General features: G+C 49.7%; 1 protein-coding gene and 1 long non-coding RNA gene across 3 annotated transcripts in view; both read right to left on the bottom strand.

Annotated features, from left to right (window-relative positions):
- Window positions 1-241: 241 nt before the first annotated feature.
- On the bottom strand, window positions 242-10,649 carry LOC123612899 (uncharacterized). Its single transcript, XR_012506257.1, has 4 exons — window positions 10,522-10,649; window positions 9,451-9,521; window positions 4,665-4,748; window positions 242-2,666 (listed from the first exon to the last, which is right to left on the bottom strand). It is a non-coding gene; the product is annotated as an uncharacterized LOC123612899 (long non-coding RNA).
- Window positions 10,650-14,288: 3,639 nt separating this feature from the next.
- The window catches only part of NCS1 (neuronal calcium sensor 1), a 50,901-nt gene continuing 46,329 nt past the window's right edge, over window positions 14,289-18,860 (bottom strand). For both annotated transcript variants that reach the window (XM_074362393.1, XM_045506840.2), the window contains exon 8: window positions 14,289-17,974. The gene's annotated coding sequence lies outside the window, so the exon portion shown is untranslated. The remainder of the gene's footprint in view (window positions 17,975-18,860) is intronic.

Below are 18,860 nucleotides of genomic sequence, written 5' to 3'. Positions count from 1 at the left end.
AGTTGTACACCCACGCTCATGGCAGCATTATCCACAATAGCCAAAGCTAAAGCAACCCAAAAGTCCATCAACAGAAGAATGGATAAACAAAACAAAATGTGGTTTATGCATACAACAGAATTATTATTCAGCCTTAAAAAGGAAGGAAATTCCAACACATGCCACAACATGGAGAAATTCTGAGGACTTTATGCTAAGTGAAATAAACCAGTCACAAAAAGACGCATACTGTGTGATTTTATTTAGATGAGGTAACTAGAATGGTCAGATTCATACAGACAGAAAGCAGAATGGTAATTGCCATGGGCTTGATGAAGGGGTGAATAAGGAATAACTGTTCAGTGGATATAGAATTTCAGCTTTGTAAGATGAAGAGTTCTGCATGTTGGATGCACAACAAAGTGAATGCACTTAGCACTATTGTACTATTACTGTCAGTACTATTGGATTGTACACTTAAAATGGTTAAGACAGTACATTTTATTTTTAAATATAGCATTATAAAAAGTTTACATTACTTTCACCACATTATTAAATGATTTTTTAAGAGGTACTGAAATAAACTAAATTTAGAGCCAGAAAAAAAAAAAAAAAAAGAAAGGGCAGATCTAGACACACATGATTGTGGCCAGTTGACTTCTGAAACAGGTGTAAAGACAATTCAGCAGAGAAAGGACAATCATTTCAACCAACGGTCTTGGAACAAACTGGATATCCATATGCAAGAACCCAGCAATGACAAACAAGAACCTTAACTTAAACTTCACACCTTCTACAAAAAGCAACTCAAATAGGTCATAGATATAAATATAGAAAGCATAAAACTATCAAATGTTTAGAAAAAAACATAGAAGATGTTCATGATCTGGGGCTAGGCACTGAGTTCTTAGACACACCCCCAAAAGTACAGTCCAGAAAAGAAAAAAAAATTGAAGGATTGGACTTCATCAAAATCAAAAATGTTCACTCTGTGAAAGACTGTGAAGAGAAGGAAAAGACAAGCTCCAGACTGTGAGAAGATACTGGCAAAGCACATACCCAACAGAGGACTTGTGTCCGGAGTGGATAAAGAAGGCTCAAAACTCAGCAGTAAGCAAACAAACAACCCCAAGAGGACACATGCAAGGCAAGTGTTCAGTGTGCTCAGCATCATCAGCCATCAGGGAAATGCACATGTAAGCCATGGTGCCATGTGCTGCACACCCAGTAGGACAGCAAGATTTCAAAAAGTAAAAGAAAAAAAAAAAAAAGACTGATGATAAACTAAGTGAGGATATGGAGGAGCTGGAACTCTCATTCATTGCAGGTGGAATATGGTGCAACCACTCTGGAAAACATTTCAGCAGTTTTTATAAAGCTAAACATACATTTGCTGTATAACCCAGCCATCTCACTCCTAGGTATTTACCCTAGAGAAATGAAAATTAATGTTTATAACAAAACTTACACATGAATGTTTACAGCAGCTCTATTCATAATCACCAAAAATTGGAAATGACCCAGATAGCCTACAATTGAATAGATACACAAGCCCTGTGGTACATCCACACTATTCTGCAACAAAGAGGGATGAACTACTGACACAAATAAGCAACGATGTTTGCTTGGATCTTAAACATATTGGGCTGATTGCTCCAGGTTGGTAGGTGGCAGCTTTAATGAAGAAGAGAACTTACTTACAAGGCTTGGGCAGCTGCTAGATGAGGAGGTCTCTGTGCCCACCAGCCAGAAGCTTAAAGTTTATTTGGAAGCCTTACCTGGGTTCAGTCACATCTGCTGTCCAGATGGTCTCAACAACACCTTACTCCCTCAAGGTTGGGTCCTTGAGAACATCTCCCACCTAAATGGTGGGCAGAGCTACATTCCAAGGACAAGGAGGGGTTGAGGAGCTTCTGACGGCTCAGTTCCAGCTCGTGGGTGGACCAGCCATCACGTCGTCTGGGTGACCTTCTCTGACACTGTGTGCTTCCATTTACATGACATTCTTAAAAAGATGACATGATTATAAAGATACAATGACGTGAACAGATCAGTGGTTGCTCTGAGTTAGGAGAGAGGAGGGTGTGACTATAAACAGATAGCAAAACGAATTTTTTTGAGGTGATGAAACTGTTCTGGAGCCTGATGGTGGTGGTGGTAACCTGAATTTATACATGTGTTAAAATTCATAGAACTTTACATCAAAAAATAAAGTCAGTTTTACTGTGTTTCAATTCAAAAAACAAAATAAAAAAAAAAAACCAGAAGACTAAAAAGGTTAATGTAGATTAGTAAGAGCTAGCAATATTAGCTCTGAGAGGGACTTAATATACGTGAGTCTTTAAATAAAAATATTTTTCTTATAAAAACATTATGTGCTCATTACAGAAAATTAGAAAAATTGAAGACATGATGAGATTTTAAAACGTTCCTTGCACCAGCTTCCCAGGCTAACCTCTGGCATTACCTCGGTGAATACAGCTTCAGACCTCTGTCCTTACCTTGTATATTAGTCTTTTTGGCCTGCTATAACAAAAACACCATAAACGGGGTGGCTTATAAACAGCAGACATTTTTTCTTACAGTTCTGGAGGCTGGGAAGTCCAAGATCATGGCACTGGAAGATTTCGTGTCTGGTGAGGGCCCACGTCCTGGCTCGTGGACAGCCTTCTCTCTGTGTGTTCATACTGTGGAAGGAGCAAGGGCTCTCTCTGGGGCCTCTTAGAAGGGCACCAATCCAAAAACAAAAAAAAGAAGGGCACCAATCCTGTTCATGAGGGCTCTACCCTCATGACCTAATCACCTCCCGGAGGCCCCACCTCCTAATATCATCACCTTGGGGTATCAGCATTTCAGCATATGAATTTGGGGTGGGGGGAACACAAACAGTCCATAGCACCTTGTTTTTTAACAAGAATGCATCATCCTGTGACTGTAGTTTTGGAATCTGCTGTTTTACTTATAATGTGTCATTAAAGGGTCTTCTACAACCTGATTTTTAGTGGCCGCTGTGTAATCCGTCGTACCATGAGTGCACCATAACCCAGTAGCCAGTGCCCTAAAATTAGACATGTATATTGTGTCCTATCTTTAATGTTACATAAGTGAAAGCAAATTTTCCAAAATGATAAAAACAGAGCTCTCATACAAAGTGCTGTGTGGCCAAGTTCATTAGCGAGGGAATCGGCCGAATGAATAAGGATGGGGTCGTATGCAGCTGCTGAAAGAAGGACTCCGACATCAATTGCTAAGTTAGATACAACACTGGAATCATCTTTGAGGTTATTTTCTACCCGGCAGAAAACAAAACCTTTGCACCTTATCAGCTGTCTACCAACTAGCTTCTAACTTCACAGAGTTGTAAAATGTCTGATCCTTAATTGATGGTGATTAGAAAGTCAAATTTACAACTCCTGAGAGAATCAGTTGACCCTCAGGTGGGCTTGTTAGAAAACATCCAACAACATTAAAAGGATGCTCAGCCCTCTTTTTTCCGCATTTCCACTTGTTGAATGGTTTTTCTCAATACAAACAAGGCAATGGTGATTATTGCTATTATTTTTTCTCATACTCAGTGAGCACCTTGTAGCTGAATTTTTACGTCTCTGTAATTATTTTCGATGGAAAATTTTCCACAAGCAGGTTTCTGAGTTGAAGAGACTATGTATTTATGGCTTTTGATACATATTGTTAATTTCCCTCAAAAAGTCTGTACCAATGAATATCCTTCCATCTGCAGTGAGTGGAGGTCTTTACTCTCCTCCACCTTCCCCAATATTAAATGCCATTTTTTTAAATTAAATTTTTAAAATCGAAGTATAATCAGTTACAATGTGTCAATTTCTGGTGTACAGCACAGTGTCTCAGTCATGCATATACATACATATATTCGTTTTCATATTCTTTTTCATTAAAGGTTATTACAAGATACTGAACATAGTTCCCTGTGCTATACAGAAGAAACTTTTTTTAAAATTCTGTTTTTATATATAGTGGCTAACATTTGCAAATCTCAAACTCCCAAATTTATCCCTTCCCACCCCTTTTCCCAGTAACCATAAGATTGTTTATTATGTCTGAGAGTCTGTTTCTGTTTTGTAGATGAGCTCATAGTGTCCTTTTTTTTTTTTAGATTCCACATATGAGTGATATCATATGGTACTTTTCTTTCTCTTTCTGGCTTACTTCACTTAGAATGACGATCTCTCGGTCCATCCATGTTGCTGCAAATGGCATTATTTCATTCTTTTTTATGGCTGAGAAGTACTGAATGTCATTTTAAAATTCTGTACCAAGATGGTAGATGAAAATGTCTCATACTTATTTTCGTCTGCATCTCTTGGTTTACTGATGAAGTTGAACATGTTCAACACGTTTGCTGGCCACGAAAATAGGGCTTTTAAGAAAATAATTTAAACAAATTTCTGTATAGCACAGGGAACTATATTCAATATCTTTAGTAACTTGTAATGAAAAAGAATATGAAAATTAATATGAATGTATAATTGAAACATTATGCTGTACCAGAAATTAACATATTATAAACTGACTATACTTCAATTCAAAAGAAAAGAAAATACAATTTAAAAATCTACCAAGGGTCCAAGTATAATGTTAACATCAGTTTACTCAACCTCTCTGAGCCTCTGTTTTCTCATCTGTAAAATGGGCATCATAATACCCACCTTCAAAGTTGTTGCCATCAGTTCCCTGGAGTCACCTCTCAGAAAAACCCTTGAATCCTTGACTCAGGACCTTTCCTGGGGGATCTGAAATTAAGACGGGGACAGAGCACGTGTGAGCGGTGACCACCCAGCACAGTCCAGAGAGAAAGTGTTAGCCTTTAGATCTGGAGAACTCATGCGCCCTTCAGGCAAAGTCCCTAGGACCGGACTTGAGCCTCTGGCCCTTAGAGTTTATGATGTCAAAGCCCTTTCTGACCATAGTGGGCTTTCCTGTGGAGGTCTGCCTGGGGGAGGAACGGCAGCCAGGGTCATCTTATCAGTTGTTGAGTATTTTCTTTCTCTTTTCTTTTCTTTTCTTCCTCTCTTTCTTTCTTCCCTCCCAGTTTTACTGAGATATAATTGACATACAGCACTGCGTAAGTTTAAGGTGTGCAGCATAATGATTTGACTTACATGCATCCTGAAATGATTATCACAGTAAGTTCAGTGAACATCCATCAACTCATATAAATACAAAATTAAAGAGTGTTGTTTTCCCCGTGCAAAGTTTCTGTGCATTAATCCCTGTGAGTCTCACATTAATCCCGGGAGGCAGGTCCTGCTGTGGTCCCCACTTTGCAGATGGGCAAACAGAGAAAAAGTGTGCCATCCATGCTGATGTGAGGATTCTGCGGGTGGTGGCTTATTCCTCACCGCAAGCAGGCAGCGTACACTGTGAACACCATCTTCCCTGCTCCCTCCTGGCCCCTCTGGGCGCAGATGGGAGCCACTTGGAGGGTCTGTCCTTAGTCAAACCTGCTGTGGAAAGGAGCTTTCCTCCCTCCCAGTGGTCTACATGGGCTCGGTGATTCCCATCTGAAAGATCAGAGAGCACATATAAAGGAAGGAAGCCCTGACATATGCTACAATGTGGATGAACCGCCAAAACATCATGATAAGTGGAAGAAGCCAGGCACAAAAGGACAAATATTGCGTGATTCCATTTACATGAAACATGCAGAAGACAAAACCATAGAGACAGAAAGCAGACTGGTGGCTGGGGACAGGGGACAGTGGGAGTGACTGTTTAATCAGAACAGGGCTGCTTCTTAGGGTGATGAAAATGTCTTGGAACTGGACAGAGGTGATGATTACACAACATGGTGAATCGACTAAATGCCACTGAATTGTTCACATTAAAATGGTTAATAGTCAACTTTACATTATATGAAATTCACCTTGATTAAAAAACTCATGAGAGAAACAACTTTGCTGTCTAACGTCTAACTCAATTTATCAGAATGTACACTCTCAGTTAATGACTGCTTCTGTGTAGCCAGCAATATATAGTATCAGAAAGTAACCCTCAGACTTCATAGGAATGAAAAGATCTTTTTTTTTTTTAAACAGAAGTACCGGGGATTGAATCCAGGACCTCATGCATGCTAAGCATGTGCTGGACCACTGAGCTGTACCCACTCCCTCAAAAGAGCTTTTTTCCTGTGTTTCTGGTATAGATCTGTTAAACATTTGAAGTCCATTCCGTTGATATAATTTAGTTTGGTCTTTCATTTTTGTAGTGCTCTCATGGCAACTAGGGTGTTGAATAAATTATGTTTTCAATTGTAAGACACAAATACACACACACAAATGAGGAACAGAAGCTGCTCAGCGTCACCAGCTGGTGCTTCTTCTGGAACTGCACCTCTGGCTGACAGGAGGCCAGGGTGGTTATGGACGGCGGAGACGGGGACTCCAGAAGTGGCCAGGTGCCCTCCTGGCTGCTGCTCCCTGGAGAAACTCCTTCCGCTTGTAAAGAAATAGAGACACGCTGCAAATCATTTCATTTCACTTTGTGGGAAACGTTTCATTTTCCCTCTCCATCCCTGTGTCTTTCTGTCCTCTCAGTTTCCCTCTGGCCTGGGTGAAGCTCAGGCCACTTTGTGCTGGGTATTGATCTGGGGAATTTCCAAGTATTGATTCTAGTAACAGAGACTGCCAAACAGCAGGGATGTATCCGATGCAAACTCAGCCCAGGTCCTGGGGCCAGCTTCCCTGTGAGTCCTCCTGGCTCCAGGAAAGTGGGGGGCTGGGCGCAGCAGGGGCAAGGGCAGGTCTAAACCCCTCCTAGGTGCACTTGGCAGCTTTGCCTGTGCACAGAGACCATGAACACCCGGGTCCCCCCTGAGCGGGAGGCAGGGGCTTTTTCCCTGCCGTTTGCAGTGTCCTTTTTGCACCTTGAGGATTGTCGGGCTCTGGGCTGCTCCAGAGACAGCTCCCCGGGCGGGGGTGGGGGGGGCCCTGTAGTCAGGGCAGGGGCCGCGTGACTGGCTCAGCATGGGCTCCTGACTCCACGTATTTTCCTCACGGACTCAGACCCAGATCCGGAGTGCAGTTTCTGCAGTGGCTGGAGCAGTGAGACACAGAAGCCTGGAGCCATATGGCTGGATCAAAACTGGACCAAATGAAAGGGCAGTAACTTTGGGGTGAGGAGAACTGGATAATGACAATCATATTAACTGCTTCCGTGTGCAGAAGGCCTTCAGACTCATTGTTTTATTGACTCTCACTGACTTCCCTATAAGAAATGGACTTCTGGCTTCTACCATCCCCACGTGACAGGCAACTGAGCCTCGACAAGGTTCGTATTCAGTATTACCCTGGACTCCACAGCTGGTAGGGGTGTAGGCAGGATTGGAATCCAGGGGAAAAAACATAACTAATTATGCTGGTGAGACCGGAAACTGGGAGAAGAGGGCACTCCTCCCCCCCCCGGGCCTCCTCTGCGGCGCTTAATTTTACAGCCAGATGGTACAGCAAGCGGGGTGGCTTGGGGATGTCTTGAAACCAGCCAAAACTGCTGGAGAGAGCAGGCTTTCCCAGGCCCCACCCTGCCCCCTGGAATTCCAGGCCTCCCCAGGCCACGCGAGGGTCGATCCGATCCCTCCTCGTGGAAGAAACCCTTCTCTTGCCTGTCCCAGGACTGGCCAGGAGGGCGAGGGTGGAGGTCATGGGAGGGGCTGGCTTGTCTCCTTCTTTGCTTCTTGGAGAGTCTGGGACAGGGAGAGGCCAGAAGCCAGCCAAGGACACCCAGCTGGGGGCCGGCAGTTCTAGGGAGCCAAGGGTCGGACTGGTCTTTGCATCAAGAAAGTGACATTTCTTCACATGAGGACGTAGCCCGTGGCCTTGTGGAAAATTCCAGACTCTGGGAAGTGCCGGTTCCAGGCGCCCCGAGAGAGAAGATACCAGGCCAAAAGTGATGGATCACAGTGGTGGTTACGGCTTTGTGTCCAATAGGCCTGGCCTCAAATCCCGGCTCGTCCACTTACTAGCTGTGTGACTCCAGGCAAGTCACTGAACCTCTCTGAGACTCGGTTTCCTCATCTGAAAATGGGGATGAGGACAGTAGCTACCTCATTGGGTACCAGAGGAGAGCACACAGGACCGTGGTGGCAGAGCCGAGGGGGAACAGCAGCTGTACGTAGGCACTTCCTGAGAGCCCAGCCCCAGCCAAGCAGGCCTGCTCCCTGTCACGTGATGCTAACGAGTGTACTCCGCACCGTGAGTGCCTGATCACTCCATCTGACAGCTCCAGGCCTGCCCAGGAGGCGTCCTGGGCCTCTGCACCTCTTGCCACCTCCACTCCTGCACCCTGGAGGCCCCCTCCCACCTGCCCCAGCCTGAGTGGCTTCCCCTAGCAGGGATGGGGCCCTGAGGCTTGGGACTTTCAGGAGCCAGTGCCCCCAGCATCCAGCAGGTTGTGAGCGGGCCCAGCCCTTGCCCCTGCCCCCTCCTCTTGCCTCCCCCAACCTGCCTCTGAGCTGTTTCTCCCTCCAGGTGCAAGGCCCCCCCCCAGTGATGGGCCCCAGCTGGGCAGGCCCCCTTCCCTGCAGACCTCACCTTCCTGAGCACCAGCTTCTGGGAGAGACCGGAGGCGAACAGCCAGTGCCCAGATCTGGACTTAACAGAAGCTACCTCTTCCCACACCCTGCCTCTGGCCAAAGACAGTTTCACTGGAGCCTGGCAGCCCCTCACAGACTGTAAGACCAGACTGGCCTCTTTCTCTCTGGGCCTCAAGCAGCCTCTAAAAAAAAGTAGTCTGTAAAACGTGGGGCGGCAATACTAGGATTGGCCTCAAGGGGGCGTGCTGTAAGGAGTAAATGAAATGCAGGAGAACAGAGCGCAGCTCAGGGTTGCTATTTTTCTCATGCTCTATAGAGTTGTGATCACTTTGTTAACAGTTAAAATGGGCCAATTACAGAGAAGAGCCGTTAGGCCAGGCTTCCCAAGAGGCACAGTAAGAGGGCGTCCGGTGATAAGCTTAGAGTGCCCAGGCCTGTGCTGCGGTCGACTCCCAGAAGGTGGCCTGTGTCCCTTCTGTCTGTGGAAACTCATATCCTAGAGAAGTCAGATGCTTCACTGAAACAGAGGCACCGGCCACCAGCCCCGCGTGCGCTCCTCCCTTCCCCCCGTGTGGCTCTCTCCTATGGTCCTACCTCTGTACCTGTGCACCTGCTGTTTCCTGCCTGGGATGCCCTCCCCCTCCTCCTCCCCACCTAGATCCTGCCATTCCTTAAGGCCAGCCCGGCCCCTCCTCCTGCAGGAGGCCCGCTGGTGGCTGCAGGTGGGGAGAACGGCTCAGCCCCACCCCGCTCAGCCCCACCCCACGGAGGGTCCCTTGGTTGGCAGTGCCCAATTGCGGCTGGGGTTCATGACCTTCCAGGGTGTGCTGCTTCTTGAGACACCAGCACATTCATCAAAGGCCATGGCCCAAGCCTGACACTGTGGCCACACAGCGTACACATACCTGGCTCTTGCTGATCCCTGTGGAAGCCGGGGAAGGACTCCAGTTAGCTTTGGGCTGCTGCCTGGAAATCACTGAGAAAACAGCCAGCACGGGGTTAGTTGGTTTGAGGCCTGAGCTCCCAAGTTTGAATTCAAATCCCAGAGTGGGTTGGAGGTTTCTACTAACGATAATGATGATCCCCGTCCAGCCACGGGGCGCCCCTCCCTCCTCCTCCCAGGCCAGCCGTTGCACCCTCACCCCAGGTCCCGGCTCTGGCCTCTGCCGTTGCACAAACCTCCTCCTAAAGCAAAGAAGGTCTTTTGGTACATCACATATTAATTGGGTCTTCAGAATCCTCAGAAATTAAAATGGGCCCTCTACAACATCACAGAGACCTGCCCTCCCCTCCGGGGCAGCCAGCAGTCCAGTGACTAAAACAGGCCCCCTCTGTCAGACGGCCGTTCGTCCCTGTTCCTCCCCGGTCTCTCCTCATCACATTTGTTACCCTTAAGAGCTGCTTATGTGATGGCTTTATTTCAGGTCTCTGGGGCAAGAGCACAGTTTCCGAGGTGGGAGTTTGAAGAGACTGTGAGGGGTCCTGTTCTCCCCATTTTGAAGCCCCTGGCAAGGTCCTTCCTGTGCCCAGTGTGAGGCCAGCCTGCATGGTGCCTGTCCTCACTGAAGTTTCCCAGGGAAAACCCACTTGGCTAAGTCTTGCAGGGCCTCCTTGCTTATGAGGTGGGGAAGAGGGCAGAGTCCCCCCCCTTATTACTAATCCTTCAGCAAAAGAAAGCCCTCCCCCCAGGAGTCTTTCCCACTGGAGGAGGGCACATAGGGAAAGGAAGAGGAAAAAGGGAGGGAGGTGGGAAGGCGAGAGTGAAAAGAGGCCACGTGGGGAGCACATCGCACTGGATGGTTCTATATTAAATCATTTTGGCAAACACTGAGAGTTTAGATGCAACTATTTGCAGGCGTCATCTGCTCATTTAAAATGCCCGAATGGATCACTCAGTACATTAGGTTGAATAAAAATGTGGCCGTTGACACAGACCCAAAGGATGGCTTAATCATGTTAGAAGTGTGTTTCTCTACCTCCTAATAATCCTAGTGTAAACAGTCCAGGGCTGGTGTGGCCGTTCCCTGGGGTCGGTACCCAGGTTCCAGGAACACCGTTGCAGAATCCAAGGTGCGGCCAGCGGGAAAGGGGCCGAGGAAGGGAAGTTGTTTTTTGCTCTCATCCCATTGGTCCGAACGGAGTCACGTGGCCACGCTCAGTTACAAGGGAGGCTGGGAAAGGTAGTCCTTTTGTCCGCGCAGCCCTGTGCACAGCTAAAGCGGGTAAAGGATATGGGGGAAAGCAGAACGCTCCACCATAACTATGTGAGCTCATTTTTCCTAAACTCAGGAGGACTTCAAAGCCCCTTTCCATGCCACTGCCCTAACCAGTCCCTGCCAGACCAGAGGATATAAAATGTCTGTCCCTGGGACGGAAACTCTCACAGTGGGACATGCCCAAGGGGCAGGGATGCAGCGGACCCAAGCCAGGGAGGTGGAGGGAGGGGTCGCACATCAGGGCAGGGGTCGGCATGGCATTCCCCGTCTCTCATCCCACCGCTCACTCTTCTTACTCTTCTCTCTGTGCCTGGTGATGCCCTGAGCTGGGCTCTGGGAGTAGGATTCAGAGAGATGCTTTCCATCATGCACACGTGAATTTGGGGTTTGGGAAAGGCAGGGGGGACAGAGTGGAATGCTTGTAGTGGGAAAACTGGGCTCATCTTGAGAGGTTCGCCCACTATCACACCTAGGAAATGGCAGCCAGTCTGAGCCATCCTGGTAAATTGGGTGGCCCAGATGGGAAGGAAGTGACTGGGTCTGTGCCTCCAAGAGGCCTCGACCCACAGTGAGCTGCCCAAGGTAGCCTGGGCCAGACTTCAACCTGACCCAGAGCAAGGGACTATGATCCATCATGTGCCCACGCAGCAGAGGCTCTGAACCTTGTCCTGGCGAATGCCTCCCAAGGCTGCCTGGAAAAGACCGGAGCCACCTCCAGTGATAGCTAACACCTGTTGAGAACTTACCATATTCTAGAAACACTGCCCCAGCTACCTTCACATCAGCCCTCTGAGCCAGATCCTGGTCTCCCCAGAGAAAGCTACCCCCACACACGCATTGACTTTCGATGCTTTGGTGGAATGGTGGGAATCAGAGTGTATGCGCATGTAAATTACCTCATCTCCATCTCAGAGACAGTCCCTTAGTATTTTAACATCCTAGTCAGGACTCTGCTCCCCAGAAAGGATCACATTAACATTTTAAATGTGTATTGTTATTAAAACCTACATTACAGAGTTTATTCATTAGCAAAAGGATGTTAGAAATCATTTTTCATAGAAGGGTAAGGTGGATGGAGGTTGCTAGAAAGGTTCCCAGGAACTCAGCACCTTTTTATCAAGAGGGAAGACGGTCCACAGCCAGGGGCCTTTGGAGATGTGCTCTGGGGTCCCTGGGGTTCTGCTCCCCAACCCCAACTCCCTATACAGACAGGTCTTTAGTACCTTTTGTGCCAAATATTTGGACATTTGGCAGAATTTCATCTAAGACTTGCTTTGCTGTAATATTCCATCTGGTGGCAAGATTTTCGGGGAGGGGCTGTGGAGTCACCACCTGCCTTTAATTGGAGTCCACACTTTTACCAGAAAACCCCATCACTTAGAACACACACCAATGTCAAGCGGTGGAGGCTGGCTGAGAACAAGGTTTGACTCTGGATTCTACGCCCCTAACCACCGTCCCACACTGCCATCCCACGTTGCTTTGGAGTCCCTTCCGTGTGTCTGAAGGAATTCTAGCATCTTCCCTCCAGACCCTGCCAGAGCCAGGCAGGACGCTGGGTGCCCACGTGGCCATGGAGAGTGCCATCTCTGCACCTCCTTCTCAGTGGCTGCTTCAGCCCCGAAGTGGGAGTCATGTTGGGCCCCCCAGCTTTGTCTCCCAGGTGGTATCGATCTGATGGTTCCTTTCACAAAACCAACGCTGAAACACAACCTGTTTTTGCAGGTGGTGGCTCATTCTCAGGTTGGCTGCTTGATCTTATCAATCTACACATTCCTGCATCTTCCGAGAGCCTTTGGCCAAGAGCAGTAAGAGATTTCTAACCGGCAGTTACGTTCTTTATGTGACATTGCCTTCTATTGGTCTCCTAATTCACGTTTCCTTGGGGAGCTCCAGGTGGCAAAGACTGTCACCTCCTCTGATCCCCCTCTTCCCAAAACACCCAGCTGGAGGAGAGTCCACGCCATGTGTATTGAGCAAACACTTGGTTACTTTAACTAGAGGGGAAAGAGGAGGCCCCTCCAGGACCCCAGGTTCCAGGCTGAGGGGAACCACAGCAGACGGCAGCCATGGCAACCACCAGAACATGAGGTGCCTTTCCTGAGACCCTCCCCCACAGAAGCTACTCATCTGCCCACCTCCCCTCCTGAAACACCCCTCCACTCAGTGAGCGATGAGTCTCTGGGCCCTCAGTGCCTGACGGTGCAAGTTACACGCGGGTGAATAATTAGCCTGAATCCCCGGGAAGTGGAGGCTGGACTCCTTAGAACCCACTGGGGCATCCTGCAGTGCCCACAGCTCCCCAGGGGTTCCCGAAGAAGTGGGGTCCCAGACCAGCAGCATCAGCATGGCCTGGGAACTGGTTAGAAATGCACCTCCTTAGGCCCCAGCCCAAATCTAGCTAATCAGAAACTTTCAAAGTGAGGATGGCCTGCTGCATTTTAACAAACCTCCAGGTGATTCTGCCAACACTCCACTCTGGGAACCACTAGCCTTGGTCAATGTTTTGAGACATGCTTAAACCTTTTGAGGAACCCTTTAGAGACCCCCCCCAAGAGATGACACGGCGGGAATGGAAATGCTGGGAGTGATACGTGGGGTGGGTCTGGGGCTCACGCAGCTGAATCCTTGGCTTCACAGAAACACTCCTTGAAATGTTCTGATTTAATCATGATGCCCAAGGTTCTCACCCCACACAGTCTTTCTCTTGGGGAAACTGGGCAGACAACACCCCAAGCCAGAGAAAGGGTCTGACAGGAGAAAGAAGAAACCTAACATGAAACAAAAAAAGAACAGAAACAGACAAAGCAACAGGTCCACACAAGGGAGGCAAAGACAAGTCTGGAAGCGTGTTTAATTGGCGAGACATGGACAACATACAACGGGAGCACGAGAAGAGGCCTGGCCATGCTATGTGGCCCCGTCCACCCCAGGGCCTCGCCCTGCCCTGCCCACACCCCCAGGGCAAGGGCCTGCCCCTTCCCCAGAAACACACACCAGCAGATGCAGACAGGTCGGCACCCCCAAAAGAGGCTCAGAGGGGCAAACAAAGAAAACCACCAACCAGGAAACATTGCTTTTTTTTTTTTTGCCAAGAGTTGCCCAAATTCCTTTCCAAAGCTGCAGGCTCTGGGGGGAGGCACCATGAGAATTCAGATGGCACACTGGCCTCTCACCTTGGCCAAGGGCTCTGATGACTCTTCTCATAGCTGCTCCCCACGATGGCCGTCAGGTGGGCTGAGGAGAGACTCTCTCCCATTGGACGGATGGAGAAACTGAGTCCCAATGAGCAGAAGTGACTTGCCTAGAGTCCTGGAGACAGCTGGTCACTAAGTCAGACTGGGAGCCTGTGGTCTTCTCCGGGGTCATGGATCAACTTCGAAGACACAGGGAAAATGGAAATGTACAGCCTGGAGGGTGGGGGGCGGGGGTGGGAGTTGGGGGAAGGATTCTGCTTTTGTCCCAGTCATGGGGAGCAGACAAAGCCTGAGATGCCTAGATGCCAAGACAGAAGATGGGACCAGCTGTTTATTCAACAAAAGCCTTTTATTCATTCAAAAATCAACCATTGGGTTTATTCCGCAGATATTAAAAAAGGAGGGGGCAAGACTTCCCATCACAGTGCCCTTATGCTAATTCATTTGCTATCCCTGGGGTAGACCTAGAAGAGGGGCGTCTGGGACACATGCTGCCAATAAGGTGGGGCTGGAAGCCCAGGGCCTGGGTGAGATCAGAGCCCCTTCCACACCTCCCCGTCTGCAGTTCGGGTCGTTTGGCTGGTCAGAGCCCCCAAATGCCTTTACAGATCATCACCACCAGGAGGCGCTCCCACGTTCCCTTCGATCCCTTAGAAGCTGAAACCACTAGGGAACAGCGAAGTTTTCCACTAGGCGAAGTTTTCCACTAGGCGAGCAATGGGGCTTTCTCCAGAGCAGAGGCTGCCTCGTCCCAGGGGGCTCTGGAACCCCACCCTTCCCCAACCTCCCAGAAAAGAGACAATGTTCTTGAAAGCCCAGGTGCAGCTGTTGTCTTGAAAGTGGGCTGTCAAAATGAAAACCATTTCAGGGCAAGAGGAGGACATTCACGCTTGCCTTGACCTATGCTAAACATTGCCTGGTTAAATACTGGGAACTCATGACATTCTCCTACATACCATCAACACAGAGTTGGGAGTGGATGCTGGGAGGAAGAGGCCAGGGCTGCTGCAGAAGGGCTGCCCGAGGCTGGTCCCTGTTCCTGGGAGGGGGAACGAGGGTCAGCAGAGGGACTAAGAGCCTGGCTTCTGGCTGGTCTGGAAGCCCCGGAGAGCAGCAGCTGATGGAGCTGAGCCTGGGGCAGGAAACGGTGCTGGGGAGAGAGGCCTGCAGGCTGCTGAGGGCTCCGAGGGGGCTGCAGCTGGAGGCCTGGTGACAGGAGGGGATGGAACTGTCCCCACCAGCAACCTCGGGCAAAAATGGCTAGTGTCCAGCACCCTGCCAAGAAGGGTGGCCCTTCCGGCAGCTCTGGACCGTCTCCGGGCATGGGTCCAAGGTACTGCCTGCTAAGGCCGGCAGTCACACCTGCGGCTCTAAAGCAAAAGGCCAAAAGGCGAGAAGGTTGGGGGAAGGCTCTGAGCACAGCTCCCTAGATGCCTGGGGATCCAGACCTCAGCTGGAGGGCCCACGTGCTTCACTCTGGATCATCCTCAGCCACAAGCCCTTTGTTCTGATGCCTCCAGGGCAGGCTGCACAACAGCTCCTGCCCGCTGGCCCAGAAAGGCAAATCAAGGCTCAGGCGGGGGCCAGAGAAGGGATTGGACCTGGGGATAGACCCCACTCTCCTCCCCTCCAGCCCCAAGCCACCAAGTTCCTCTCCTGCCTGGGGATCCTAGGTCAGAGCCAGGCTCAGGAACTGCAGGATTTGGTGGTGATTCCTGGGCCTCCTTGGCCAGGGATCTGAGCAGGAAGATGACCGTAGGGGCCCCAAGAAGCCAGGCTTCAAAGTCACCTGTAAAAATGGCACTGCTGCTCCCAACCCCATAGGATCAAGGGGGCTTCCAGGGGAGACAGAGTGCAGCCAAAGGGTCTGTGAACACAAGAAGGGAGAGGCGGGGGCTGGCTGAGCAGTCCAGCCTGCAGGAGTGGACATGCCAGCCCCACACGGGCAGACGGCAGTCTGGCAGAAGGTCTGCTGGTTGAGGGTTAATGAGCAGAAGAAGCTCTGGTCTCCTGGGAACGTGCAAAGTAGAGATCAAGGACAATTCAAAGTGGGAGCTGAGGGCCAGCTCCTCCTCTCCTGGGGCCGGGATGAGCAGGGAGAGACAGTCTGCCGACTTTGCAAAGAAGCAGCAGGGATTCTCGACTCCAGTCTGGCCCTGAACAGTCTGGGAGGCTGCTTCTCACCCCATAAGCCTTCCCTGGGTTAGGATGGGTTCTGGCCAAAAGGATAGCTCAAGAGTCCAGGACGAACCAGGAAGCACGTGGGGAGGGACAAGGTGTGTCACCTGACCCCACACACCACAACCACTGGCTGCGGTGTCCCTGAAGATTTGTGCCAAGAGACAAGAGAGTGACTCAGACAGTCCCTGTGTCTGCTGGGGTCTGGAAACTTAGCCACAGACCGCAGAATCACCAACTGCAGGAAACCCCAGCTCAGAATTAGCAACAGCATGGAAGAGTCTTCAGATCCAACAGCCCAGGCCTCCTGGCTCTGCAGCCGGGGGAGCTGGGGCCCAGACAGGGCAGGGGGTTGCCCACAATCACAGAGCCAGGGCCAGCCTCGGGCTCCCGGCCTCTGGTCCAAGGTTGTCTGACTTTTATGGTGACAGTTTGAGGCTGCCCCGTCTCAGTGGCAGGCAGAGCTAGAACCTTCCAGTGAGCAACATGGCCCAAGAAGCTACCTGAATGGGGTTGTGTGCAGCCCTTCTCTCCCCCATCCCTCCTGGCTTTTGAGCTAAAAGAAGGAAGGGAGGAAGGATATTGTCCCGAGGGGGCGGGGCGGGGGCCGAGGCAGGCAGGAAGGCGGGAAGGCAAAATGAGCGACTATTTTCACCAGCCACCGAGGAGGGAGAAGCAGCCTTTACACCTGCTCACGCCCTTTTCACTCTCTCCTTAGGGACTCAGTCCCCCTCCTCCCAGCTCCCAGTCTCAGCATAAGCCTCGACATTCCCCACGCCGCTGCACACACTAAAGCAGGAGCTGAGAAACCGAAAGATGTCCCTTGTTTGTCCTCAGAAAAGATGTTCCGGACCCAGAGGAGGACACGGGACAGAGAGATAGGTGAACAGGAAGCAGAGAAAAAGAGATCCCAGAAGGAGGCATTCGGGCCAGAGGGAACAGTGCATTTGCCATTTAAGAAACCCACCTTTCCCTGCTCCAAACATCGAGCACGGTATCTGAACCAAAGCTAAAAAAAGAACTTTTTGGCTTCTCGGCCGCTGCAGGCCACCATCCTCCCAAGAGCGCTGAGCAGGGGGTCAAGGGCGTGCACGTGTAAACGGTGGGCCCCGCATCCCTGGGAGCGTTGGACACATGAGGCAGCAGCAACAGTTAACAACCAATAAATAAAAGATATCAATTATATATGTATAAAAAAAAACCTCACTTTCCCCACGAAAAGCACAATACTGTTATCACAGAAAAATCATCATCGTAATCAGTCATCCTAGCCACGCAGGTGGTTTTGCAGCTGGAGGATGGGACGACCAATCGCGTTAGGCAGGCGGGGCCCCGCCCACCGAGCCCCCGCCCCGCCCCCGCGGGACTCCGCGGCCTCTCCGGCTTCGAAGGAGGAGGCGGGAGGCAGAGTTCTCTGACATCCCCCAGGCCTTCTCCCTGTGGTCAGTCTGATTCTTCTAGGACAGAAGGTAGTTTTTTTTTTTTTTTCTTTTTCAATGTCTGTTTGAAATAAAAAAAAAAAATAAGCACACACGCAGAAGAGCAGGAGGGACCGAGGGGCTGCCTGCGAAGCAGCCGAGTCCTTGGTTCTGCAGAGGGCTGGAGCCTTTTCCCATCCGTGCTGCTGTTTTCCAGACAAGCAGAGGTTGTTGGCAATTGGCGCCGGTGGCTTCAGGCGGCGGGTGGGTGTGGGGCAGGGCAGAGGCGAGCCGGGCCTCGCGGTTCCAGGGCAGCCCGGCTGGGGGTGGATGCGGAGAGAGGCTGGGTGGACACGGGAGAGTGAGGTTGGGGCTGAGGTGGCCTCATGGCACGGGAGGAGGTGAGTGGTACCCGGGCATCTGGAAGACACAAGGAGGTGTGGCGGGTTCAGAGTTGGCTGCCAGGGGGACAGAGCTGGCAAGAGTCAATTAGGGGACAAGGTGGCATGACATGTCACCAGTCCTAGAAAGGGGCACATCCTCTCACCCACACACTTGGTGCTTAGTATTTGTCCCTAAGGAATCAATTAGATGTTTACTACAGGATCACCTGTAAGAGCAAAATTAAAACGGAGGGAGCAACTCAGTGTCCACTCTCTGGGGATGGCCTAGATAAATGAGGGCAGGGCCATAGGGTAAACTAGTTTGCAATCATTAAGAACAGTGTGGCCAATAAGCACATGAAAAGATGCTCAACAGAATTCGTCACCAGGGAAACACAAATCAAACCACAACGAGACACTACTTCACATCCATTAGGATAAAACCAGAAAATAACAAGTGTTGATGAGAATGTGGAGAAACTGGAACCCTCAACCGTTGCTAGTGGGAATGTAAAATGGTGCAGCTGCTATGGTAAACAGTTTGGCAGTTCCTCAAAAATTTAAACACGGTTACTATATGACTCAGCAATCCAACCCCTAGGTATATCCCCCCAAAATTGAAAACAGGTACTCAAATCCATATACACTGATGTTCATGGTATCATTATTCATAATTGCCCAAAGGTGGATACAACTCAGATGTCCATCAATGGATGAATGGATAAACAAAAGGTGATTTAGCCACACAGTGGAATACTATACAGCCCTGAAAAGGAACGAAGTATTGCTACACACCATAACACGAGTGAAACTTGATAACCTGATGCTAAGTGAAAGGAGTCAAACATAAAAGGCCACATATTATATGATTCTATTTATATAAAACATCCAGATCAGAGACAGAAAGTAAATGATGGTTGCCA

The sequence above is a fragment of the Camelus bactrianus genome, chromosome 4 (assembly GCF_048773025.1).
Source record: "Camelus bactrianus isolate YW-2024 breed Bactrian camel chromosome 4, ASM4877302v1, whole genome shotgun sequence".
In the NCBI taxonomy this organism is placed as follows: Eukaryota; Metazoa; Chordata; class Mammalia; order Artiodactyla; family Camelidae; genus Camelus; species Camelus bactrianus.
Note: the sequence above shows the minus strand (reverse complement) of the source record. Positions and strands in the feature narration are given on the sequence as shown.